This window comes from Mya arenaria, chromosome 5, assembly GCF_026914265.1.
Source record: "Mya arenaria isolate MELC-2E11 chromosome 5, ASM2691426v1".
Lineage (NCBI taxonomy): Eukaryota > Metazoa > Mollusca > Bivalvia > Myida > Myidae > Mya > Mya arenaria.
In genome coordinates, this window is record NC_069126.1 from 59,867,188 (window position 1) to 59,882,987 (window position 15,800).

The window sequence follows — 15,800 nt, forward strand, 5'->3', positions numbered from 1 at the left end:
TTTAATTTAGGGAAAAACAGAATGATGCAATTCGCAATTATAAATTTGTTTAGTTTAGATATTTCATACTATTTACAACCGTTGAAAATGTATGTTTACAGTTTGACACAGATCAGAAACGGAAATTAGAAAAAGGAATAGCAAATGGACTACGGTTTCTTGAAAGAAATATAGAAAAGATAAGATCCGACTTCTCGCTCGCCATTACCACGTATGCACTTGGACTTGGAGAGTCTGAAATAGCCTCTGATGCTTTACAGATTTTAAAGAGCCGAGGAAAGTCCTCGGGCGGTAGTATTTTTTTCTTTTGACACTGTTAAAATTTCGCTTCCGTCTAAAAGTTTATACTATATAAAGATGATGTTAAATCACTTCATAGACAACCACTGATTTGCCCTGTTATTTCTCCTTCAGTTTATTTTCCCCATGTGTGTCAAATACATTTTCCGTGCTATAAATGAACAAATCATTTCATTTATTGAACGCTATATATTATATATGCAAATCAGACATGCTCTACTGGGAAGAGACGGCGCCTGTCCCCTCAAAATACCACTATGGACCATCTACTACGGCAGTATCTATTGAAATGACAGCTTACGCTCTTCTAGCAATTTCAAAGGCCGGTGACATGGTGGACGGAACACGTGTCAACAAATGGCTAATAAGCCAACGCAGTTCATACGGTGGATTCATTTTTACTCAGGTTTAAATAAAACTTAATTACGATAGATTTTGTAATAAAACATCGCCAACAATATGGCCTTGCTATATACCATTCGCAACTCTTTAACCCTTAAATCGAAAACAGCCTCGGATGTATCCTATACATCTGTAGAAAAAAAATCTTAAAATTTTAACTAATCATCAATTAATTGTAGTATTTAAGCTTGTTTTTGTAGATCTAAGCTGTAATTGATTGCCAGTGAAGAATAACAGTACAAACATAATTAAGATTTGCATTATGTAAGTCATTAAGTTTAACTGCTAAATTGAAATTATACGCGATCTACTTGTAACGTAGTTAAAGTGTACCGATTCTGACACTGTAAACCGTCGATATACATCCGAGGTTGTTCCGAAAAGCTATATACATTGCACCATATCTTTCTTTGCGAATGCTCAATTATAGCGACAGTCCGCTTCATACCTTCATACCATATGGCGCGCATTTTAAACATATATTATATAATGTTATCAGAGCAATTTCGACAATTATTCAAACGTAGAATCTATGTTTTTACTCAAAGGATACAGTGATTGGACTAGAGGCACTCGCTGCTTTTGGTGCACTTATGTCATCGTCAGCTAACATGACTATCTTGGTCTCGAAGGCCGAGCGTAAAAATAAACTGCAATTCCGAATAACGCCGGAAAATGAAATGGTGCTGCAGACAGCTACTGTAAGATTGCATTAACTTTTATAGTTTTTCTTAGAAGATTGCATTATCTTATGGATGACGTTGTCCGGCCTCTTTGTCAATAACATTTTGACTTGGTGTTTAGTCTTATAAATGTTTATGTTCAACATTAAATGAATTGTTGTTGTTTTTACAATCTGCTAGAGTAATTTTTATGTTGTAAAGACCTACATGTTTATTTGGAACCTCTTTTTTCACTTTTCAATGTTTTCAGCTTTCGGCAGATACCAGCGAACTCAACGTGCATGCAGTTGGGCATTCGAAAGCCATAATTACGGTAGGCCTCGCTGTTTATAATTTATACCACATGTACCATCTTGTTTCCCCGTGACTTTTGTCAGAAGCGTTAAAACTGGAGCTGTCACAGGAATGATATGGCTACACCAATCCCTTCACAGCGCCTTGACACGATATAAAAAAGTATTTGCTAGGACTGAACAGAGTCACTTTTACTTACAAGTAACCCGACAAAACACTGGTGAAGGCATGCACTACTGGGTTTGATATGAATCTCTGCTACTACTAGGTTTAATGCATAGAAGGCCAGGGGATTTTCAGATGAAGCACTCGAAATAATCGCTATATAGTTATTTTTTTATAAAAAAGGATATTACTCTTTTATAAATAGTCCATGGACACTGTCAACGGACCGCAACTCCAGATCCGGTACGGTTTTATGGAGATAACGCTTTTTTGTTGAAAAATCTCAACACAAAAAAAATACTCCGAAAAAACCAAGCTTACGCATTTTATTATAGGCCAGACATAAATCATTTATGAATGATTTGTTTTAGATCAAGCAATTCATCTTGGACATGAAGCAAACAAGATGAAATATTGTCAAAACTTATATGGTAAAAACAGAGCCTTAAATTTGTTAAGAAATTAAATCGAATTTTTCCGACAGCACGCCCGACACGTTTGATGCTTGTAACACCATTGAAATTTGGACCAAATCCGAACGGAGGTTTTAAATATGAAGAGCGCACAATATTTCTATATACATTCTAGTGTTGAAATAAACAAAGGGCCATACCCCTTTGAAGTATTTTCAGAACAAAACTGAACAAATTACTGTAAACAACGTTTGGTATCAAAGAATAAGGTTTTATCAAAACGTTCCAGACCCGATGTGGATAAGCAATTGCACGTGTTCAAATGCTAAACGGGTTATCCAATGCAATGTCAACAAACTAGCGCTACTATATAAAATAGAGTTCAACGTCAATATAGTAAATACATATGAACAAGTGTATCTAATTTATTCCATATATTTTTGCATCTGTAAGTCTGTCTGACTGTCTATCCGTCTGACCATCCCTGTGCGTGTGCCCGTAGGTCGGTCGGTCTTTCTACTACCTATCCACTTTTATGTTCCGCAATAGATTTGGGACAAGTTCAAAGAGTACAAGTTGAATCTGAATAATGCCTACAACTTTGGTGTTCGGGAGAATGATTGTTCTTTAACCTGAAATTATGCAAGGTAATAATTGGACTTGGAATTCAAAACTTATATTCAATTCAGAAATCTCAGAGATGATTATTTTTTTCTCGAAAATATTACGCAATTTATGCAGATTTATGGTTTACAGGTATCGCTGTTTTACAATATATTCATGGACCTTGAAGACAAAGATCTCCGTCTGGATGTTGATGTTGTAAAAGAGTCGATAAACGGTTTTACGGTTCGTTCTTGTGTAAGGTAAGTTTTATAGAACATAACACTACATAGACAGAACATGTTCAAGTTGACGTCGAATTGTTTGTTGTATCGCTTCAGATGTTCCATACGAGGGTTATCGGTATGTAATCCAACTAAAGCTATACAAACGAACTTGATGAGATCGTTTAAATCATTATAATACATTCCGAAAAAGAATAACATTTAAGTAGCCGTTTTTAAAGGTATTTGGAAGCTATTGAATGAATACAAATAGGGGCATATAGCAATACATACGAAGGGTATTTCCACTGAAATGCCTCAGAACTTTACATGCGACCCTTCTGATGTATTTTCGCCTTTTATGTATACCACATCGGTTTGTACAGTGACAATGGATGTGGATTGACAATGGCGTTTTTACCGTTGCATGGCAACCACACGAACATTTGGTTGCTATGTGTAAATGAGGTTATTTAAAATAGTTATTTGTGTGAAGTGCAATTTAATTCACATTTTGTGAGTACAATTGCTAAACGTTGTGCATATGATGAATTTCAACGTGAAATGTGGACTTTAAATTCAGATATTTAATAATTCAACTCTTTGCATCGTTCAAGTCTAATGGAGGGAATATAATCACCGAATATTTGCTTGTCGAGTTCATGCGGAGTGATATGTGTTGGCCAATTACCGACAACCATTAATTATTACTTGATAAAGTGTGGCTGCGGTGCGAAAGTTGGACATGTTTTTCGAAAAGCGGTTTCTAATAACATTTAACATTTGTAACTTCTCCACAATGAATCGTCCAATCTCAAACATAAACAATGGAAAATTCCACTAAGAAAGTTATCCTTTTTTCTGCCCAATAAAACAAAATTACATTTGCATACACACAAAATAAAAAAGGGATCACTTTGTATTCGCAAACTGCTGATTCTTCTGTTCGCGGCACAATGCAAAGAGATGAACACAGGTCCCGATCTGCGTGAACGGGCACAACGTCGGAAACGGTTCGAAAAGGTGAACCTCGGCTGTCAAAGGGAAGTCTGCGACAGTGTTCGAGTATGACGCCGGACAGACGACAATAATTTAACCCTCACAGAACACAAACCACACCCTGCGTACTGCACAGCAGCTCGGACCCTCGGATCGAGATTGGTATTTTCGGACAGGTCTGACTCGGACTGTGCGACCGCGGAAATAAATGTGCCTCCATATTACTTGAAGTTTGAACTTATGTCAAAAAAGTAAACAAAAGGTTTCGAACAGCTAGTAAACTCATTGAAAAACGAAAATAATGATAAAAGAAAAGAGAATGAACAGCTCAATGGCTCTAAAAATTAGCTAACAGAGAAAATGATATTTTATGAAGAAAAAATAGCAATTCAGAAAAACAACAGGATAATTTGGATATGGCTGTTAGAAAGAATAACCTAAACTTTATTGTATACCGTTTTCGGACAAAGAAAACTCAATTCAGACTGATCAAAAGGTACGCGATTTTTTCTTACAGGAATTAAACTTAAATTAGTAAGATTTGCAAATCGATTTCCCTTATTGGCTGGTGAACAGACAGGAAGCGTTATTTTGACGCTATTCTTCACACTTAGGAGTCGTGATGCAATCATTTATGCTTTCCGGCAAAAGCGGAAGCAATTACATGTAAATGTATGAATGAAGTAAAATCCCAGACCGGACTTTATCCATTTTAACAACATTGCATAGCAGAAGAGAAAACTGCTTGGTTTTAGTTCGACAAACTGGCAGTTGACGGTCATGCATCAAGGCTTGAACAAAAAAGGCAGTATTAATTCCAAATTAGGTGCTAGGTCAAACTTCAAATAATGTACATAGTTTTAAAGATATTTATATAAACATTAGCTCATTTATAAATTAGATATTAAAGAAATATGGAAATTTTTCACTCCTTAAAACATTTGATATAATTGGTTTATACGCAATTTGGGAAAGAAGCTTGTGGTCAATTCAATATTTTTAAGTGGATACTCATGTCTTTTGAAAATACGGAATTTTAAAAACAATAGCGGCTCTGGTGGCGTCATGGTAAATGTTAATGAAAATAAGCTATCATTTCAGACAAATCTATGACAATTTTGATGAATGTGTAGTTTTACTTGTTCAAAAGAAAATTTCTGGTTTTTCTCAGAATTAAATTATGTTTTTCACATACTTAGCCCCGGGTATGTCTCCGATTTACGATGATGTCAATGTAAAAGGTTTTAAAATTCTACATGAAAATTGCTTGCAATTGCCTCGAAATGTTCCCTCGGCGTATATGTTATTTACAGGTGATCTCAATGCAAGAACCAGTAATTAACTATACTATATATCTAATGGTGACGTCAATTTCATATTTTGTGAATTCACTTACCCTATAAACGTGTTTTGTACATAGAGAAACAATAAGGACTTAAACATAAATAGGTTTGGTATCGCTCTTGCTAAACTTTGTTGTGTTTATGATATACCTATGCGGAACATGCGATTGTGCGATGATAAAATGGGCGAGAACACATGCACTTTGAATGGCGGGAAAAGTGAAGTAGACTATATACTAACTCCATACCGCTTTTAAACTATACTGGTCATCTTGAAATTAGTGGAAGGGATTCTTTAGAATATTTCCCTATAACACTGAAATTGAGAATTACTGAAAAGAAAGAAAATTCATTTGACATCACGAATTTAAAGACCTTATATCATTATAAGTGAGATGAGAAATGTCGTGAAACATTTAAGAACAGTTTAAAACGCATCATAATGATTTTGAAAACATTTCAAAAGAGCTGACTTATACTCAGCAAATGAATGCTTTAATAATTGCGTTTTAAAGTGCAGGTAGTTTTATGAAGAAAAAAACACGATGTTGTCCACAAGGTTAACCGTGCACTTTAGTTAAACCAGATTTTCGGTGTTGATTTATTGCCAGCGAAAGCGATATCGTCTAAAAGAGGATATGTATTCATTTAGGCTGTTATTTACATTTAGGCTGATGATGCAAGTGAAACGTTCATTTGAACAGGCGATGAAAGCATGTTAGTAAGCTAGACCTACAAGGACTTGAATTCGTGAAATAACTGGTGGATACGTAAACTCATATTGATAAAATCTGTGATTGTTGACAGGTCAAATAATATAACTAACTTTATAATTGATTTTGTCCCGAGCGTTCCGATTTATATGGTACAAGCAATATTTTGATGATACTTTACAGTTGGTTGGAAGAAGACATTAGCGGTATGGTTGTTGCTGAGATAGGAATTTCTTCAGGATTTCAAGCATTTAAATACGGAATAGCGGGGCATGAGCTGCTTATGCGGTCAGAAATTGAAGAGAAAAAAGTTGTACTGTATTTTGATGAGGTAAACTAAGTGATATATTACATGTGTCTGTAATATTTTGAATACGATTCAACTATTGATTGTCTTCATCATTATTATTTTATTCCATGTTTTGTATCATTTTAGTTTTTTTCATAGTTGTGTTATACTATCGTGTCAAAGTCCCCAGTTGACTCGTGTACCAGTACACTATATTGATTCATGTGATTGTTCTAACTAAGGTTGAGTATGTGGTGTTTATTCGTTTAAGTAGCAAGCGTGTATTGTTTGGACCGTGTGCATAAAAAGGTTTGTTCATCATTTGTTAGTCTCTTTGGCTTGTCCCAACAGTTTGTATTGTATCACTTATATGTACATTTACATAACGTTCTTAATATATTTCATTTTGTTTATTTATTATTTAAATACTATAGATTACCCAAGCGAAGGTATGTGTGGATATAAGCATGGTCCGAGACACCATGGTGGCCTCAGTGAAGAAGGTCCCATGCAAAGTGTATGAATACTACGAACCAAGTTAGTTATCATTTGTCTAACGTTCTTTGTGTTGAGTTCTTAGAACGATTGTTAAAAACAGTGTAGGTAAGTCGCAAAGGCAATTTATACCTTTCGCATGAAGCAAATATATACATGATTTTCGAAGAGAGTGAGACAGCAATAAGTCACTAAAGATCATAAAGCATATTATATACAGGAATATTGGAGCTAAGAGCCTTGATGCTATTGTATTCATTTTCTAAATGACAATATGAGGTGCTTGTGAAAAACAACATCGTCGGCATTCACGGTACTTTCTTCCGTTACACTTCATACATTCCGTGGGACAATTGACTGACAAAATCTCGTTTTGATGAATATGCATGTAGCAGGAAAGACAACACTATTTCCAATAATTTCGCATTTTACACGCAAATATCGTTCAATAACATAACATTGTCAGTAGCCCCCGTGGCTATGAGGTCTTGACTACTGCCAAATATTATTGTACTGAGATGGCGGACCAAATTCTACTCCGGCAATCGCCAGAATATTTTTTCAACCGTAAAGCATCTGGTACTTTGCGGAACCAATGAAACTGTCTCACAAACTATTAATCATTACGAAATTTTCTTAGCCAAATTTCCCATGGTACACATTAAAGCATAGCGTAGTGTGTGTTCCGGGGGTATCCGACGATGGTGAAACAATAATTTATGAAAACACCTAATTTCATTTTTTGTCAAAATCTATTTTATTTTGAATGCAAATAAAAATTGTTATTTTATTTTCGTCTCAAGATTTTGACTCTGACTTTAAGATATTGATATTCATATAATAATGCGTACATTTATTTGAAGTAAAGAACTGTGAAGTAAAAAATATTAGCTATAATGAAAAAAAACATTAGGAAGTTCTACCAAACGCAGTGTTTTAGTTAGACACTGTAATTGTACCATATCGGTTACAGTGATATGAGGAATATTTGATGAATCATCCAGGAAGATTGAAATTGTTTTATAACATGTTGCGTTACAATTTTGTTTATCCTTTTGTTCTTTTGTTCATTTATAAAATGATGTCGATTATGTATGCGTTATTTAGACAACAGCGTGAAAAAATAACTTCCTGATGTCATATTACTCTTTTCATTTACTTAACACTTCGCCGGTATTATACACGCTATGAATTTTTAGAAGTAACCCAAACCTACAATAACACTACAAATATAAAAAAAAACTAATTTCAAAGCAGCGATGATAACAACATTAAAATAACATGACGTTTTCTTCAAGTAAACGGACTATAAGAATGAAGTCAGAAAAGTGTTTTTTTCTGTCAGTGGTACCACATAGTCATCTGAATATGGTTTGTTTCAGGTAACGAGATGACAGTGTTTTACGCTCCTCTGTTAGCAAAATACTCAAATATTTGTGACGTGTGTGGGATAGAATGTGGCTGCGTGGGTGGAAACGACGGGACAATGATGCCTTTGGTGAGTTAATCCCACGCATTTAAATGGTTTAATGGTATCATTAATATTTTAATTCGGAACCTCTTTAAAAGAAGAGATAAGCCAACACGTGTTACTTGAAGTTTTCGCCTGACTTCTTTTAATGTGATTGTTGTTTGCTTCAATGCATTTTCAATATATATATTCATATTTTAACACAAACGCAAACCTTGCTAATGTTTGGATGTCCAAACTTAAAATAAATTACTTGCGCCATGGACATTTTTTTGTGTACCCTGTCTACGGTTTGACAGTAATGGCCGATTTCGGGCGGAGGTTAAAATAAAAGTTTCTTTTCAGAAACGGTGTAAGACTAAAGTTGGCAAATAAAAATGTAAGTAGATAACACTCCTTAATCCTCGGGACACTTATCATGATTCTATTTGTACAAACAATGTTTTAAAATCCATATGTAAATGCAACTCCTGGTCCTATCTACATTATTTTAATACATTAAAATGTATATAAAACTCCTGACATGTTTTCAATACTCTCATCTGTAAATAAATCTTCTCTATCAAGAAATTTATTGGAGTTTATTTTATCTGTAAAACATTACTTTAACGTTTACAACAGTGTAGTTTTTTTTTTTTTTTTCAGATTTAAGTTATACAGCCTGGTTTTAACATCGTAGGATTATTTTTCAAACATCCAATGAGGAACTACACTTTCTTGATTAATACTATTATATTTCCATCAATAAAAAACACCAATGCAATGAAGAAAAACATAATTTGAAAAAAAAAAAGATGTCTTGTTTTTTTGTGGATTCATTGTAATATTATCAATAAATTTCCAAAGGGAATCGTCGTTGTTTTTATATTTTTACATAATGCGGACAGTCCCCTGCTGACAATGTACACTTTCATCCATATAGAAAATAACTATTGTAATATTTATGACGATGCTTGGATATATAAATATTTCTATGATAAGCTTTAGTAAAAATAAGGGTGGTAGTAAATGTTTGAATATAAACACAAGTACGGTAAGCAACTTTAACAGGTATATATACCGTAATTGGCAAGTTTGAGTTCACCTCCATAACATTAACAAAACAGAACTCAAACTGAATGACAAGTATGAGTTACCCTTCCATAAAATTGACGGGTAAGAGTTAGCCTCCCTAGTTATAATAGTAGTAACCATAATAGGTTGCTAGTTCGAGTTTACCTCTATAGCATAAACATGATAACATTTATACATTTGGCTTGTTCGAGTTCAATTCCATACCATAAACATTTAGCATCTTTAGTATTTGGCTAATTCGAGTTATCCCCCATAGCCTTCATACCATTAACAGTAAAGCTTCCATACTAATGACTGATTTCGGTTTAACCTCCATAGCAACACACCCAAACGCTCATTTTTATAATATTAGCTACAAAGGGTATTTAGTAAATAGCTAGTATTTAGTAAATAAGACAAACATTTAAATGATCGGCACAGACGCAAACGTATAGCCATGCAAATTCGGTTCTTTTTTAGTGTCACCTGGCTGTTTGAACATTAACAAAACTACGTTCTAACCAAGAGAGCTTTCGTTCTGATTGTCCATTGTGCACATTTACTTTTGAGGGGGCGGATGTTACACTTAAAAAAAACATTTTCAGTTAAGGCGGTATTCGCTTACATTTGAATGTCTCTGCTATTGCTTAAAGCGGGTTGACATACACGATATAAATATTGTCATGTCTCAATCTATAACACGTGGATAAAACCATGAAAATCAGAGTAGTACAATTCCTACCGCTTTAAGACTGATAAGCCGGGTGATGTATCTGACGACGATACCTTATACGGAATAATAATCTGGACTAATCCCTACGACCACATGAGTGTACCACCTCAAGCTGACAGAAGGACCGACTCACGCCGACGGTGTCTGCAGCGACCTCTTTGTTCGTGCTGGGTCACACTTTATATGCGTTATGCCATTATCAGTCGTTCAATCTTCATTCATATATTTTATATATGAGTAGGAACAATATAAATTACGTTCTTCCAATGCATGTGAAAAATGATTTTAAACTGAGTCATAAACTAATGTGTCACATAAGAATACGTAAGGCCTTATACGTGGGTCTTTAAACAGGATGACAGTTAATCTTTGGCTATAAGGTGTCGCCCTATATTAACTTGAAGAATAAATAACATATGTATGTAACCCTTTCTTATTAGAAGCCTTTGTGTTTTATCACAGTCAAATAAAGATCTGACAAGAGTGCTGTCCTGACTTGCCCTTGTGACTTTAATGTAAAACATCCCCTTCACCTATTGTCGTTATTTTAATAAGCACATGTCTCAGATATCAAACTTGACCTGTGTCCAAAGGCAGGGATTAACCAATGTGTATTAGAATAATATATGAAAATGTCATCACTTGACTTGGCTTGTGTAAGGCTAATCAAATGAGACCAGACATTGTTTGAGAACGTTTTTTCTGTTAGTCAAAGTAAAGTAAAGCAAGAAAAGAGCTTTTAGTCAACACATTTCCATTTTCTACGTTTTTATGTATTAATATCCATTATCCATAACTTTTTCATCAAGCTATATTAAAGATTCTTTAGCTTGCTTTCAAATTCACATTTCGGTTGCAATGTTATTAATGTGTTTGAATAAAATAATGTTTGTTTCAATTTGCAGTTTTTTCAACCGCAAAACACCATACGTCCAAAAAACCCGGTGTATTTTTTAATTTAACATGAAATGTCAGAAAGAAAATCTGGCGATATTTGATTTCGATTCGCGGTACTTAAGTCTAATGGTCGGGGGGCTTCAGTCTAAACACTTAAAGTACGTTATAAAATTTCAACTTCTAGCGTCATGCTACGAAACTCTCCAAGTTTTCAATTTAAACACAAAACATAACGATTTCATATATACTGTATAGGTTCATATTTCATTAGTTTGATATATTTTCAGTGGACATAATTGTAACAAGTCTGCTTCCCAAAACCCCACTCAATACATCTCAGTCAATCTCAGCTTCTTGACTCAACCGGACTCTCTAACACAGAGAAATGTTCCAGCTATAAACTCAGATTAAGGGGCCAATGTGACAACGTGACAACTCAAAGCCCACACCCATTTGTATTAAACATGACAACTTATTGATAACTGTACATTTGTATACAATCTGCTGCTAACCACATACGCATAAGTTGACAATAATATATCAATCAAATATGCCCTACTATTAATAAGTGTTGAGTATCAAAACATGTATGACAAATATACATTCAATTCAAAGTTAATTTCATAAATGTAACGTAAATATTCTGATAACGTAACAGGCTCAAGTCAAGAGCTTTATAAGGTTGATTCAGTTTATAATATTTTCGCAAATAATACAAATTATACGAAAGTAGACACAAATGCAAAGATAGGAGAACATAATTAGGATTACTGTTTCTGTTTTGTTCACATTAACTTTGGATTCACTGTTTTCTGAATCAACAAATAATCGAAGGAAAATGTCGGGTTCTTTCCACATTTATAGAAAATACAGGTAGTCTTTTCAGCCGATGTACACATTTTCAACATTTAAAATAATACATTAAAGGTATGTCAACGGAGCTTTTTGCATAAACAAATATCAAATTGTTTAATAATGAAAATTAAATATTTAATATTTAATTATTGAAAACAATTATTTTGATAAAGGATACCAAATTTGATGCAGAAACACTGTATGTTTACATGATTAGTCGATAGTTGATCACTGTAGATCTTTTAGGCCCCACGGGTAATTTGATATGTGTGCGTTTTCACCTATTAGATACACGGTTACAATCTTGTTTTCAGTAATTAATATTTTCCATAAATGCATTTAGTTAGTAGAAAAAGTTTTATCAGTCAAAATTAACGTTTTTCATACATGCAAATGTATTGATTTTAAATAGTGTCACGTTAAGCTGTCTGAATATACGGGTGGTTATCAATAATAAATTATTCATCGTAAATAAACGTAAGATAAAAGAAGATTCATGCATTTTTGACAAGCTTTTTCAAAAGGAGAAAACCCGCAGTTGGGTCGTATGACTTTATCACCAACAATACAACATCCATAACAGTAATGGCTAACACTACATAGACATTTTTATCATCCACGTTAATTGGCTAAGTGTCACAGACATTACATCATCCAGAATAGTTGGCTAAGACATCATTATATACACCATAATCATTTGCTAATAAGACGACATAAATACTGTATCATCCAAAATAAAGTCAAGTCAAAAGCAAGTCAAAGAACTCTTTTTTACTCTCACACTATGTATGGCAAATGAAGTATACAAAATAAACATTAATGAAATGACGGCAGATACATGTTTAAATTCAGAATGTGATATCCAGCATTGTATCAGAGAATCATGAATTTTAACACACACAAACATACGAACATATACATACATACATAAATGTTTATAGCTGAAATGTATAACAAATAGTCACTTGTGAAAAAAATAATATATTTTCTTATTCTTGAGTAAGTTTTCATTTGTATAGTATCATCATACTAATGAACAATTGTGTTTAAATCGTAATACAATTAAGCTGTTCATGAACATCTCTGTCAACAAGCAAGTCGCGAATCCTGGACGTTCACTGTTTGTAAAGCTGGGTAATTTATTATTAAAACAAAAAAATATTGTGATGTCCTCATGGTATTTTTTACGTATATAAATATGAGCATAATACACATACACTGGTCATTGTCCCGAATCGCTATAGACTAATTCAGAATAACATTGAGAAACAATCATATACAATTGTCGCTTTTGAGGTAATCAGTCATAATGCATTTGTATCTAGATTTTACAATTCTCTGTCTGTTCAACCTTGGTACTGCATGTTTGTGTGTGAGTGTATAGTTCATGTTAATATAAAAACACAGTAAATTCATAATAATAATGTTAAGTGAGGTATACAATGGTGAGCCGTGTGGCCTCTTAACGATGAACATGTTTAAGGGCACATGGTCAAAGCCCAACACACACTTGACGAGGAACAAACGACGTACAAAACAATGCTTACAAATGACGATCCTCATGTTAAAGGGTTCAAGGCCAAACCCAAGCAGACACAAAACGAGGGACAAACGACGTACAAAACAATGCTTACAAATAACGATCATCATGTTAAAGGGCACAAGGTCAAAGCCAAGCAGACACAAAACGAGGGACAATCGACGTTGAAAACAATGCTTACAAATAACGATCATCATTATAAAGGTCACAAGGTCAAAGCCAAGCAGACACAAAACGAGGGACAAACGACGTACAAAACAATGCTTACAAATAACGATCATCATTATAAAGGTCACAAGGTCAAAGCCAAGCAGACACAAAACGAGGGACAAACGACGTACAAAACAATGGTACAATGCCAAAGCACAACTTACGCATAACACGGGATGCACGACGTACCAAACAACACCAACATTAAGCAAACAAACACATGCATCAAACTAGTTTTTGTTAACTAAAACGAAATTATACGTTTAAATGCTGGCGAATTTGTTGGCACGGTATCCTAGGGGAGTTGTCAAATGCATACTCAAAGCAAGAATGCTTCATATAATGGTTTAAACAAGAATAACCTGATTGATAGACATTTACTTAACATTAAGCTAATGAACACTGAATGGTGATTCATTCATAGGTATTGTGTGTGGTAACTTAGTATAAGCTGCAATATACACAGGTCAACACAAGTGAGATAACCAAATAATAAATAATACAATGCATTGATTTGTCATAAAGAATACTTGAGTTTGTATCAACTATTGAAATGAGATGGTTATGAAAAGGATTCGGGAGATCGAGTGGGATTTTCTGAAATTTTAGTATTCATTTTATGTCAAATCACATCTGACCTCTCAACAGTTATTGCTAAAAGAACACGCACATACTGTACAAATCAACCACTTCAAATATATGTTAAACAGTCGACCACTGATTCTCTTAAGGCCAAATAAAACACTGCTAAAAAATAGGGAAGGTAGGTCGGAATATATATATGGCCACAACAAATTGATCATTTGTTCGTCGGATTTGCCGCACCTAAAATCCGAAAAACGAAAAAAAAATAAAAAAAACTTTTTTTTTGCGCCCGCACTTACTATTTGGCCGCACATATTATTTTTTTGTTTACTTCTGAATTTCCTCTATTTTCTGAAGTTATTTTACTAAGAATTTAATCCTTCAACGTCAACTTCGCCTTTTTTGAAGGTATTTCCATGCTTTACATTCTTCGCGAGCAAAATTTCCTCGTGTCAGGACAAAATCAGGTCCGGGTAACCGCAAAACAGCCGATATTTGTTGACAGTCTTTTTTGTCGGGAATATTTTGCAGGACGCACCGTTGTTATTTATTTCCGGTATTAATTTTCGGGTTACTTTCAGTTTTCGTAATGTAAAATACACGTTTTAAATGAAAATCAGTGTCAAAGTCAATGGATTACAGTCTTCAGTAAACAACAACAGTTTCACAGCTTCGAAGTCAATAATTATCTATGTGTGTTTTAAGTAATTCATTGTTTTGTACTCAAAATTTTGTGTTAAATAATAACTTAATCGGATTTTGAGTGCAAAACTTATATTAAAATACACGGACACACGACTTAACACAATTGAACATGTTTTGGTGAGTTATTTTTTAAATTTTCTAAAATGCATTTCTCAGTTTTCATATAATCATAATCGTTATAAACAGATAAAAATAGTAGGACTTGTAAATGTTTTAGAAACAGCCTGTACATTGAATTTATGAACCAGTCAATCCACGCCCCCTTCCCCCCCCCCCAGGTCCTGGGGTATACCAGGGATAGTCGGGGAAATGGGCCAAGTTTTTACCTTCCAGGTGGCCCCACAGTGCTGGGTGAATGCAGTGGATATACCCGGGGTTGGCTGGACTGAAAATCAAAGTCCCCGCTATTCCCCGGACCTTGGGGCGTGGTTACAATTGACTAGTGCATTACATACACATGGACAGTATAAAAAAACATCAGTAAAATCAGAAAATAAAACCTTTTATAAGTAAAATGACTGTTTTAATTTTCTCAATTCTTCGTTTTTATCCACTTGTTTTCTTTGATCCATTTGTATAAAATGGCCTGTAATTAAAGTGGCCTGTTTCTTATGGGCATTGGTTTATACTATTTTTTTAGCTCGATTGTGACGAAAGCTGATAGCGTATAGAATCACTCTCGAGTCCGTTTCCTGGGCAGAAACCAGTACTGTGTCCTTTTTTTGAGAAGCTATGAGAAAGTACCCCTGGTGGGGATCGAACCCACAACCTCTTAGGTGAGAGGTGGACACCTATACCACTAGACCACTCTCACCCTCTTATGGGCAT

General features: G+C 34.4%; 1 pseudogene; it reads left to right on the forward strand.

The window, feature by feature from the left end:
- LOC128235840 (CD109 antigen-like) overlaps positions 1-9,045 on the forward strand; it is a 32,393-nt pseudogene extending 23,348 nt beyond the window's left edge.
- The last annotated feature ends 6,755 nt before the right edge of the window (positions 9,046-15,800 follow it).